Source organism: Pinus tabuliformis, chromosome 2_2, assembly GCF_031772625.1.
Source record: "Pinus tabuliformis cultivar Carrire ecotype Pingquan chromosome 2_2, CPIR1, whole genome shotgun sequence".
Lineage (NCBI taxonomy): Eukaryota > Viridiplantae > Streptophyta > Pinopsida > Pinales > Pinaceae > Pinus > Pinus tabuliformis.
The window spans coordinates 255,899,838-255,912,001 of NC_142300.1; positions in this window are offsets into that span (position 1 = coordinate 255,899,838).

Below are 12,164 nucleotides of genomic sequence, written 5' to 3' on the forward strand. Positions count from 1 at the left end.
TTTTGGAAGGAGCTGTCTACTCACAGTTTGGGCAGCCAAGTCCCATAGATTTAGGAGGCCAGCTAGGGCCCTCGTGGTGTATAAATGTTAAGGCCTCAGCCTTTGTGAGGGACTTTTGGAAACCATTGCATATTTTGCACTATAGTGCTGTTAGCTTTACTTTGTTCTCTTGTAGCCATTTTGGCATAACTCTTGACTTATGACTATTTTTTGATAATGAGAAGCAACCTGATTTTATATCAACTCTGAGTTTCCTATAGGAGCCATAACTCTTGGGGTTGGGCCCAACCTGAGAGCCTAGGGCTTCCTTCCTTGTACTGTTACCTTTCCTTTATGCATTTTTGTTTTCCTTTTATGCATTTGAAGCGTATTTATGTTGGGCAGATTTAGTTGTGTTGGTTAAATAGGTCACTGGTTATGAATAGAATTGCTTCAGATGTTTAAAATAGATTGGTAGGATAATAACAGATAAAGCTCCAAGAAAAGGGTCAACAACACTCTCAGTTTCACCTCATCCTTATTGGATCAAGGGCTGGAATTGAAGAAACAGTGCTGCCTCAACAAAAACACTAGTTTGCTTGACCATGCAATCCTTAGTGTACTGTTTCCATTTGCAGAAGTTAGTTATGGGTTCAGATCTCTGAAATGTTTCTTTGCATGATTGATGTACATGGTTTTCTTTCCAAATAAAGCTGCTCTTCATTCATCTCACTGACAGTTAGATTAGATTAGCCAGGACTTTGATTATTTGTAGGATTTTGTTGATTCGGTTGAATGTACACCGTGCAGGGCATCTCTACCACTCTCTCATCCGCCTAAGCTTCATCAAAGCCAACTGTTCCATCTCCTAGCTAGGTTCCTCGTCTCACACCTGTCCTTTTGCCCACGTAACCCTACCTTCTTGCTCCATCTTTGTCTTAGTCGTCTTGAAGCCAAGTCAGCCTTCTACACCCTTTCACCACTCCATCCACCAGTCCCTGGGTCACTCCAGGCCTCCATCCTACCTCCCTATCCATTCATGCATCTTCCCTCACTCACCCATCCTCTAAAATCCACTTTTTAAACATCCTGTAGAAATTTTTAAACATCCTGTAGAAATCTTTGAACATCCTGTAGAACCCCTGCAAACTTCCTGTAGAAGCTCAAAAATGAGGTTTCTTGATAGCCAAACTTTGGGAAACTCTCTGGAAGGGTGATAGGGACTCCTTAAACCCTCTCTGAACCATCCCAACCTTTTCCAATCATTCCTCCTCCTTGATCCACCCCTGCACAGTTAAAAGCCAGTCAAAAGCACATGCATGATAATTCTAATAACTTATTCAAAAATACAAAAAGATGTTTTTTCAGGTAGAGGTAGTCTAGACACATGTATTTTACCTTCATAGAAGTAATGGCATTCCTTCCAGTACTTTGCATTCTCTCCTTTGCATCAGTAGGACTAGTTGGTAAAATTAGGGTTTGCTAGGGTCTGCGTTACTTTTTGGCTTTCAGTTTCTTTCCACAAGAAGATTAGCTTCCTTTGAGTTAGCTTTCATCCATCAGTTAAAAAGCTTCTTCTAAGAGCTCATAGAAATTGGCTTAAGCCCCCAACGCTTGTGCCAGCTGACCAAGTGACAGCTGCGGCAAGAGCTAGTACTTGTGCATACAGCACCATCGCTTCCAAGTTTGTTACGAACTACTGGGTTGATAAAAGTAAAGAAGGGAGTCCCAGGAGTTGCAGCATTATTGATGCAATACTGGAGCCCACCAATTAGTTCCACTGAAGCCATGGTAAACATATATTCGAAAAAAATAGTACATACAGGAAATATTTATAGTAAGTCTCCATAACTATTATTGGACTTCATCATTGTTACAAAAAAGACACAAATAAAGTTTTACAAATCACATAAAGCAACAAAGCTCAGATAGCATGAGCATTATATAAATGATTCCATAACCAAGGTAGAGATTTGTGTTTCTTAAGTAAGGCCATAAATTTCAACTTATGGACAAATGCAAATGCCAGAGTCATAATTCATACAAATACCCTCTTGGGGGTAAAACAAGAAAACCCAAAACCCTAGCTATGTCTTGGAAACTAGAAAACTAATTTCAATAGGACATTTGACAAGCGACAACGTAGTCATCTAGAAGATGAGAACTAAGAGGGAACCGAACTGTAGCACAGAGGACTGAGAATCAATATTGATAAAAATGAAAGTGAAACTCCAGAGAGGGCTTATTCCTATCACTCATAATTCGTACCTGAAAACCATAAGGGTGATTAAATAAAGAAAATATTAATAATAAAACAATCTTCAATGGGAAGATGGTAAACAAGAAATTCAAGTATGTTATAATGGACAGGATTTTCGCCACACCTATAAAAAAAACCAAGGTGGCCGTTGCTCCAACCTTGTGCAAAAATGAATATATTTACTTATGGTCTCAAATTTTGAATTGAATGGACAAAACAGTGTTGTGGGTTTTCATTGGAAAAATCCAAAACCCAACTCAAAAATGGGGGACACTAGATTAAAAAAAATTGGAAACAACCAGAGCCGCCGTAGTTGCTTGGGAATTAACCCTTCATAATAATCAGAAAAATAAGAGAACTTTAGCCCTTCTGGTAGAATAAGGAAAGCCTACATACTATGGAAGAAACACGAATAATTATTCAAAAACCAGAATTTACCTATACTCTCACTGAAGTTGAAGTGGAGACAACAATATTAGGGACCTGAAAATCGGACGAATAAGTGTAAGAGGTCAAATACAGGCCACAATAGAGACATAAAATTAAAATATGCAATCTGCGTGGTCACGATGGTCTATAAGAATTACTATAGTGGATTTTCATTAACTCAGAAGACAAACACGAAACGGAAGCACATGGTTTACTCAGATCTTGCATTCTCATCAAAAGTGGCCTTTTTCTCCGAACAAGTGAGTGAAATATATTAGGAAGGAATGAGAAGTAGAACGAGTAGTATATATATGTGCGGGGGAAAATTAAACCATTAATGAAAATATCGACAAATTACCTGTGCGATCTCTCCAAGTTTCGTTGAGTGATAACAAGCATCCTAGCGAGAATTTACCAAGAGAAATGGGGGCCAGATGGCTATGGAAAATATTCCCATTGAAACCCTATAACACTCAGAGTAGTTCTCTGCCGAATGTATCAAGAAAAAGGAACATTGCATGAACTAGCTAGGTTAGCAAATTCATATAGGGTTAGAAAACAATAAATCATAGCCCTACGTTGCATGAGGATAGATCTCCACCGTTAAATAAAATCGTGGGACAATGGTCACATGATGAGCACATGGGCCAAGACGTGTGGACCATCACTATAATCGACAAGTGTCACCATACGATGACTATAACCCTAAGCCAATACTGATTATCCCACATTAGTGCCAAAAATCCAACATTCATAACATAAAAGCACCTTGCATAGTGAATAAAAGTATATGTGCGACTAGACTTGAAAATGACACCTTAGGGATTATGTGATATACTCCTTATTACCTTAGTATACTTCTAAGTGCATATATTAGAGAATGGAAGCCACGGCCACATGTAACTGATGAGAATTTGTTAAAATGCTTCCAAATAAAGTAATGAGAATTGGTGAAAATGCTTTAACCAATGAGAATTGGTGAAAATGCTTCAAAATAATGAGAATTGGTGAAAATGCTTCAAAATAATGAGAATTGGTGAAAATGCTTTAACCAATGAGAATTGGTGAAAATGCTTCAAAATAATGAGAATTGGTGAAAATGCTTTAACCAATGAGAATTGGTGAAAATGCTTCAAAATAATGAGAATTTGTTAAAATGCTTCCAAATAATTGGTGAAAATGCTTTAACCAATGAGAATTGGTGAAAATGCTTCAAAATAATGAGAATTGGTGAAAATGCTTTAACCAATGAGAATTGGTGAAAATGCTTCAAAATAATGAGAATTTGTTAAAATGCTTCCAAATAAAGTAATGAGAATTGGTGAAAATGCTTTAACCAATGAGAATGAGAATTGGTGAAAATAATGAGAATTGGTGAAAATGCTTTAACCAATGAGAATTGGTGAAAATGCTTCAAAATAATGAGAATTTGTTAAAATGCTTCCAAATAATTGGTGAAAATGCTTTAACCAATGAGAATTGGTGAAAATGCTTCAAAATAATGAGAATTGGTGAAAATGCTTTAACCAATGAGAATTGGTGAAAATGCTTCAAAATAATGAGAATTTGTTAAAATGCTTCCAAATAAAGTAATGAGAATTGGTGAAAATGCTTTAACCAATGAGAATTGGTGAAAATGCTTCAAAATAAAGTAATGAGAATTGGTGAAAATGCTTCAAAATAAAGTAATGAGAATTGGTGAAAATTGGTGAAAATAATGAGAATTTGTTAAAATGCTTCCAAATAAAGTAATGAGAATTGGTGAAAATGCTTTAACCAATGAGAATTGGTGAAAATGCTTCAAAATAAAGTAATGAGAATTGGTGAAAATGGTGAAAATGCTTCAAAATAAAGTAATGAGAATTGGTGAAAATTGGTGAAAATGCTTCAAAATAAAGTAATGAGAATTGGTGAAAATGCTTCAAAAATAAATTATGTTATAATTAGTGAAAATGCTTCAAAATAAATTATGTTAGAGAATGGAAGCCACGGCCACATGTAACTAATGAGAATTGATGAGAATTGGTTAAAATGCTTCAAAATAAAGTAATGAGAATTGGTGAAAATGCTTTAACCAATGAGAATTGGTTAAAATGCTTCAAAATAAAGTAATGAGAATTAGTGAAAATGCTTCAAAATAAATTATGTTATAATTGGTGAAAATGCTTCAAAATAAATTATGTTATAATTGGTTATAATTGGTGAAAATGCTTCAAAATAAATTATGTTATAATTGGTTAAAGTAAAATTATGTTATAATTGGTTAAAGTAATGAGAATTGGTGAAAATGCTTCAAAATAAATTATGTTATAATTGGTTAAAGTAAAATTATGTTATAATTGGTTAAAGTAATGAGAATTGGTGAAAATGCTTCAAAATAAAGTATGTTATAATTAGTGAAAATGCTTCAAAATAAAGTATGTTATAATTGGTTAAAATGCTGTGAAAATAAAGTATGTTATAATTGGTGAAAATGCTTCAAAATAAAGTATGTTATAATTGGTTAAAATGCTTCAAAATAAATTATGTTATAATTGGTTAAAATGCTTCAAAATAAATTATGTTATAATTGGTTAAAATGCTTCAAATACTATAAAGTATATTATAATTGGTTAAAATGCTTCAAAATAAAGTATGTTATAATTGGTTAAATTGCTTCAAAATAAAGTATGTTATAATGGGCTAAAATGCTTCAAATGCTTCAAAATAAAGTATGTTATAATGCTTCAAAATAAAGTAAAGTATGTTATAATTGGTTAAAATGCTTCAAAATAAATTATGTTATAATTGGTTAAAATGCTTCAAATACTATAAAGTATATTATAATTGGTTAAAATGCTTCAAAATAAAGTATGTTATAATTGGTTAAAATGCTTCAAAATAAAGTATGTTATAATTGGTTAAAATGCTTCAAAATAAAGTATGTTATAATGGGTTAAAATGCTTCAAATGCTTCAAAATAAAGTATGTTATAATGCTTCAAAATAAAGTAAAATACGTTATAATTCTTTAAAATGCTTCAAAATAAAGTATGTTATAATAGTATGTTATAATGTTTCAAAATAAAGTAAAATAAAGTAAAGTATGTTATAATGCTATAAAATGCTTCAAAATAAAGTATGTTATAATGCTTCAAAATAAAGTAAAATAAAGTAAAGTATGTTATAATGCTTTAAAATAAAGTATGTTATAATTCAGTGGATACACAAAACTTAAAATGCTTCAAAATAAGGTATTTAGAGAATAGAGAATAAAAACAAAAATGTTATCCTTCATCTTACATCTTACTTGTACACAATAACTTACTTGAAAGTATGTTATAATTGGTTAAAATGCTTCAAAATAAAGTATGTTATAATTCAGTTATACAGAAAACTTAAAATGCTTCAAAATAAAGTATGTTATAACGCTTCAAAATAAAGTAAAATATGTTATAATGCTTTAAAATAAAGTATGTTATAATTCAGTTGATACACAAAACTTAAAATGCTTCAAAATAAGGTATTTAGAGAATAAAGAATAAAAAAAAAATGTTATCCTTCATCTTTCATCTTACTTGTACACAATAACTTACTTGTACACAATAATAAGGTGTATAAATTATGTTATAATTCAATTGATACACAAAACTTAAAATGCTTCAAAATAAGGTATAAGGTATTTAGAGAATAAAAACAAAAATGTTATCCTTCATCTTACTTGTACACAATAACTTACTTGCACACAATAATAAGGTGTATAAAGTATGTTATAATTCAGTTGATACACAAAACTTAAAATGCTTCAAAATAAGGTATAAGGTATTTAGAGAATAAAAACAAAATTGATATCCTTCATCTTACTTGTACACAATAACTTACTTGCACACAATAATAAGGTGTATAAAGTATGTTATAATTTAGTTGATACACAAAACTTAAAATGATTCAAAATAAGGTATAAGGTATTTAGAGAATAAAAACAAAAATGTTATCCTTCATCTTACTTGTACACAATAATAAGGTGTGTATAATTCAGTTGATACACAAAACTAAAGCCATAATATCTATAGAGAATAAAAACAAAAATGTTATCATTGTACACAATAATAGAATAAAAACAAAAATGTTATCCTTCATCTTACTTGTACACAATAATAGAATAAAAACAATTCATCTTACTTGTACACAATAACGTTAATTTGTAAATCATTATAATCTAACATGGAAGCCACATGTAACTTATGAGAATTGGTAAATTATAATAAGGTAGGTTACATATGGTATCATGGTTCAAATTAAGGTATGTTACATAGTTATCATGGTTCAAAATAAGGTATGTTACATATGGTATCATGGTTCAAAATAAGGTACGTTACATAGGTATCATGTTTCAAAAAATAAGGTATGCTACATATGGTATCATGGTTCAGAATAAGGTATGTTACATATGGTAAAGTTAAAAAACTAGGCCTATGGGGGACCGCCATAGTGATTATCTTGTATAGAATTGTGTGTATGTTTAAAATATGTAAATTAACTTGTGTCATGTGGATAATAAGGTACTCAAGTGAAGAAACCTTATAGGACAGATGGCATAAACTTCAAATCCACCCACTGCGGAAGAAGGGGTGTTTATGTGGAATTGGGAGGGGAGAATATTGCTACAACAATTCAATTTTTGGAGATCATGAAAAGTCTACAATAGGAGTTGGTTCACCTCAGAGAAAGTCATGAATGATTGTTGAAGGTTAGTGAGGAACAAGAAAGGATGATAAGAGACCTAACTGAAAAATCTAGTTGTAAACCCATAGAGACAGTGGGGGATGGAGAAAAAGTAGAACACCTAAAAAGAATAAATATTGAGACAAAAAGATAAAAGTATGAAAGTAGAATGAATAAGACAATACCTTTCCAAAACCATAGAAATAAAAAAGGAATAAGAAAATGGAGTTGTAGGGAGAGTTTAAGAAAATAAAACCTCCTACATTTGATGGTGAAAAGGAGGAGGATGGAGAGGCATGGCTTCTAAATATGACAAAGTATTTCCAAGTTTATGAGTATGGAAACATTTTGAAGGCCAGATTGGCCATTTATTAGCTACAAGGGAAAGTTTCCCTCTGGTAGGATGAGGTCAAAACAGTGCATACGTTGGAGGAAAACATAGTTTCTTAGGAAGAGTTCCAGAAACAATTCAAGTATAAATATCTAAATGAACGATACCATGACCTGGAAAAGGAATTCCATGAGTTGAACTTGGGATAATTAACTGTGGATGAGTTTGTGGATAAAATCACCAGTTTACTGCGTTATGTTCCCTACATCAAGGATGAGAAATCCAAAGTCTAGAGGTTTTTAAACTACTTACTTGTCTCTTATAATGAAAAGAATGAGTTCAAAAATCCTAAAACAATGGACGAAGTAGTGAGGAAAGAAAGACAAAGTTATCAATAATTTAAAAATAGAGGATAAGGCTCAAAATCTTGGTAAATGAATGACATAAATAAATCTACAAGGGGGGAAAAAGGACAAAAACCAACATATCTCAATTTTTTTGAAGGGATCACCAGTAGAAGAAGTTCAGTAGAAGTAATTCAACCTAGCTTGTACAGTCTCAAACCAGGTCAAAACCTAAGGAGATGAATAAATAAAAATACTAGAAAGGTTAAAGAAAGGGAACCTTCAAAGTGTTAGGGGTGTGGAAAACCCCACCCATTAAGGGATTGTCCACATAACCCAAGATATCTTACAAATATACAAGTACTACATGAAGAAACAATAATAAATGATATTGCAAGGAAGGTTGCAAAGATAAGTGCAACATTGGAGGATAGAAAAATGAAGAACCAATCCACTATGATTGAGATTGAAGGTAATATATTGAAGCATTCTGTCTATATATTAAATGACCCAGGGGCTATTCTTAGTTATATTAGTCCTCAGATTCCTAAAATATTATAGTGGAATCATAACTCTATGTGTAGGAGGGCGATTTAGAAGGATGTAGAATAACTCCCCATGAAAATTAATGTTCTTGGTGGCATATTTGACCACCTCCCAAGTATGTGGGACTCTAACCTCATGCCTCTTAATCCTTTGAATGGACTATAGGAGGTGGCTATGTGGGCCCAATCTCTGGTATGTCTTTGTCAATGTATTGATTCTATCCAACATCAAAGACAAATTATGGTTAGTCAGTGAATTGGAAGGGATGTTACGTATCTCTTTTGTGACCCATGTATGATGGGGTGTAACATCCTCCAATGTGATATGAGCTGTAGCATCTTCCCATAGAGGGATCGATGTTGAACTCTAATCATTAGCTTCAACCTACTGAGGGCTTGCAAATCATAAACATAATTTACATATATAATTAACAAACTAGAAGCATAATAACAAATATATTAAATTCAAATACATTAGTTGAAGAAAATTTAAATACATAAATTTTAAAGAGGATTTAAAAATGCAGGAAGTGTATTTAAAATAGGTTAAGAAGTTCCATTAGAGATAGCATGATCATCAATAGAGACATAAACATTGCCTCCGACACTCCGACTTGCATTCGAGGGAAGATCTATGAGTGGAATGTGTAATCTATGTGGGCTACTTGATCTATCACGAGCCTGACCATGTATAACAGATCCCTTCACACTATGATGGCCTACATTTGGGTCTGGTATATAGGATGCTTCTTCATATTACATATAATACATATAAACTAATCCAAGAAAAAAATATTGACTAAACTATTGCTTATAATACAAAAATATTACATATAATACATATAAACTAATCCAAGAAAAAAATGTTGACTTAGAAAGAATGTTGACAAAAAAACCATTTCTAAAGTTAAGCATAATTATAATCTAGCCTAAAGTCCTAAATTATAGAGTCCAGTTTCTAATAGTTTATCAACCAAAGCATTGAGTTCCATGTAAACACAATCGAAAGAAGTGATCAAATATACCTTCACGCCTTTTCCCGTTTCTAAATAATGCATTTTACCTTGACACCTTTTCATGTTCCTAAATAATCCATTTTATTCATAGCACATAAATATGTAAATATATATGTAAAAAAATGAAATAAAATTATTTACAAAACTAATAAAATTTCATGCCAGCCAAATACTCCAATAGCATTTCACTTCTTATTGTTTGACATTAACACATCACATGTACTAGATTCAAGTGCATGAAGACAATGTTTCGTGTACAACACACTACATAATGAAACAATATGGTACAAATTAGAAAAAAGTATAAATGCTTTTACTCAGTGCGCCAAATGCACTTTTCGTTATGGATTTAATGTATCTATAAATTACACGTTGTTGAAACATAAACTTATATATATATATATATATATATATATATATATATATATATTTGTTTTAAATAGTTATGTTATGTTAAATTCTTAGGTCCCTCTACTACTAGTGTAGCCCCTTATTGTTATTAGTGCAACCACCTTACTGTATTGTTGTGCCCATGTAGTTCCCATGTTGTTATTAGTGTACCCCATAGAAGCCCACTATTTTTATTGTTGTGCCCCTACAATATTATTATTATGTAGGCTCTGATTATATTGGGACCACTTAGACTCTTATATATAGAAAGGAGGCCATGTCATTTGTATCATCGAGGAATTGTTCATTTCTGTAATGTAAAGGAGGTTTTCCCCTCGAAGAGGCTGATTTTGAAGTCATTGATATATATTTTCTTCTATTTTGTGAGTTGGGTGCATAACATTTGGTATCAAAGCTTTGGATTCTAGGGTTTCGCTACTCCAAATAGGCCATCGTGGAATTTTCGCAATAACTATTTTTATGTGATGTTTTAGAAGTGGAGATTAAAACCTATGTGAACTAAAATCGTGATAAACCTTGGGTCTACTATTATTTTTGGAGATATGATTCAAGGAAGTTAGGGTTTTTGTAGGCTCCTGAATCACATCCCAAACAGGTGACCTTGGGAAAATTATCATAAATTTCTCTCCGAGCATCGGATTGAAATTTCATCAAAATGTGTAGAAAAACAATGCACTTTAGTTGTATGTGTATCATTTTCAGGTCCAAGGGTCGAAAAAGTGACACGTGGAACTTCGTACAAGTTCACTCTACTGAAAACGTATTTAATCAGGTCATCTAGGGATATTGGGCATAACTCTTTCTTGGAGAATCCAATTTTGATTAGACTAGTAGCGTTCGAAAGAGGACACAGAGGGATACCATAGGTCACAATTTCAGACCTTGGAGATCCAAAATCTCAAAGATACAATAGTTTCAAGATCGAGTTTCTAAAAGCAAGAAAACAAATGACTCGAATCAAGAAAATAGAAACACCTAGTAAGAAAAATTGAATGGATGATTTGAAGAATGTGATCGAAGATATGATCAATAAGATAAATGGTATAGAAGAAAAATTGAATGGAAACATGGAATATTTGAAGAAAGACATGGAAGGTTTGAAAGAAGGTGGGACAAATTCACTACAAGAAAGGCTTCATAATGCCGAAAAGGTAGTAGAGGAAAATCGTGATGAGAACAAAACAAATGTTAATCATGATTTCATAGACTCTAACGTTGGATTGAAGACCCACCATATTCCAAATCTAGATATGAGGAAATTTGATGGCAAGGATCCGGTAACTTGGATACTACAGATGGTGTAATATTTTGATCTACATGATGTGGAACCTTCACAAAAGGTAGGCATTGCATCTTTATATTTAGAACCAAATCAGTTTGTATGGTATAGAGGGATTTGTTTATGTAAACCACTTGTCACCTGGTCAATTTTGATGGAGAAAATGATAACACATTATGAGGATACAAATAACAACACCTTCATCAACCAATTGATAAATCTCAAACAAAAAGGTTCAATGGCAGAGCACATTTAGGACTTCCAAAAATTGAATATAAGGGTAAATGATATTTCACAGAAGCATAGGATTGAATTCTTCATAGGGACTTTAAATGATAACATCCAACATGAGGTTCGCCTTTGGGAACCTGATTCATTGAAGAAGGAATATAGGTTGGCAAGAAAAATTGAAAGGAAAATTCTAGCAACAAAGAAGCCTACCACTCATAACTGTAAAGATGGAAGTGTTGTTGCTCCTAGCCTTTCACCACCTACAAGGTTGACACCACAACAATTGGAAGAAAAAAGAGAAAAAGGGATTTGTTACAATTGTGATAGAAAATACACTACGAAATAAAGAAGAAATGAATTTAACCATATCTTGAAATGCATTGACAGGAATCACCACTCCTCAAAATATCAAGATAGAAGGGCATATCAAGAAGAAAAAGGTAATAGTGTTGATTGATTTGGGTAATACCCATAATTTTATTCATTGTAAGATAGCCAAGGAATTGAATTTCTTACTATATCCAAGACTAGAGTGTCAAGTAATGGTTGCAAATGGAGGAACCATAAATTTATTTGGAAAGTGCGATAATATCAAGATATCCATGGGAGAATATGTCTTGAATAGTCCAATACTTT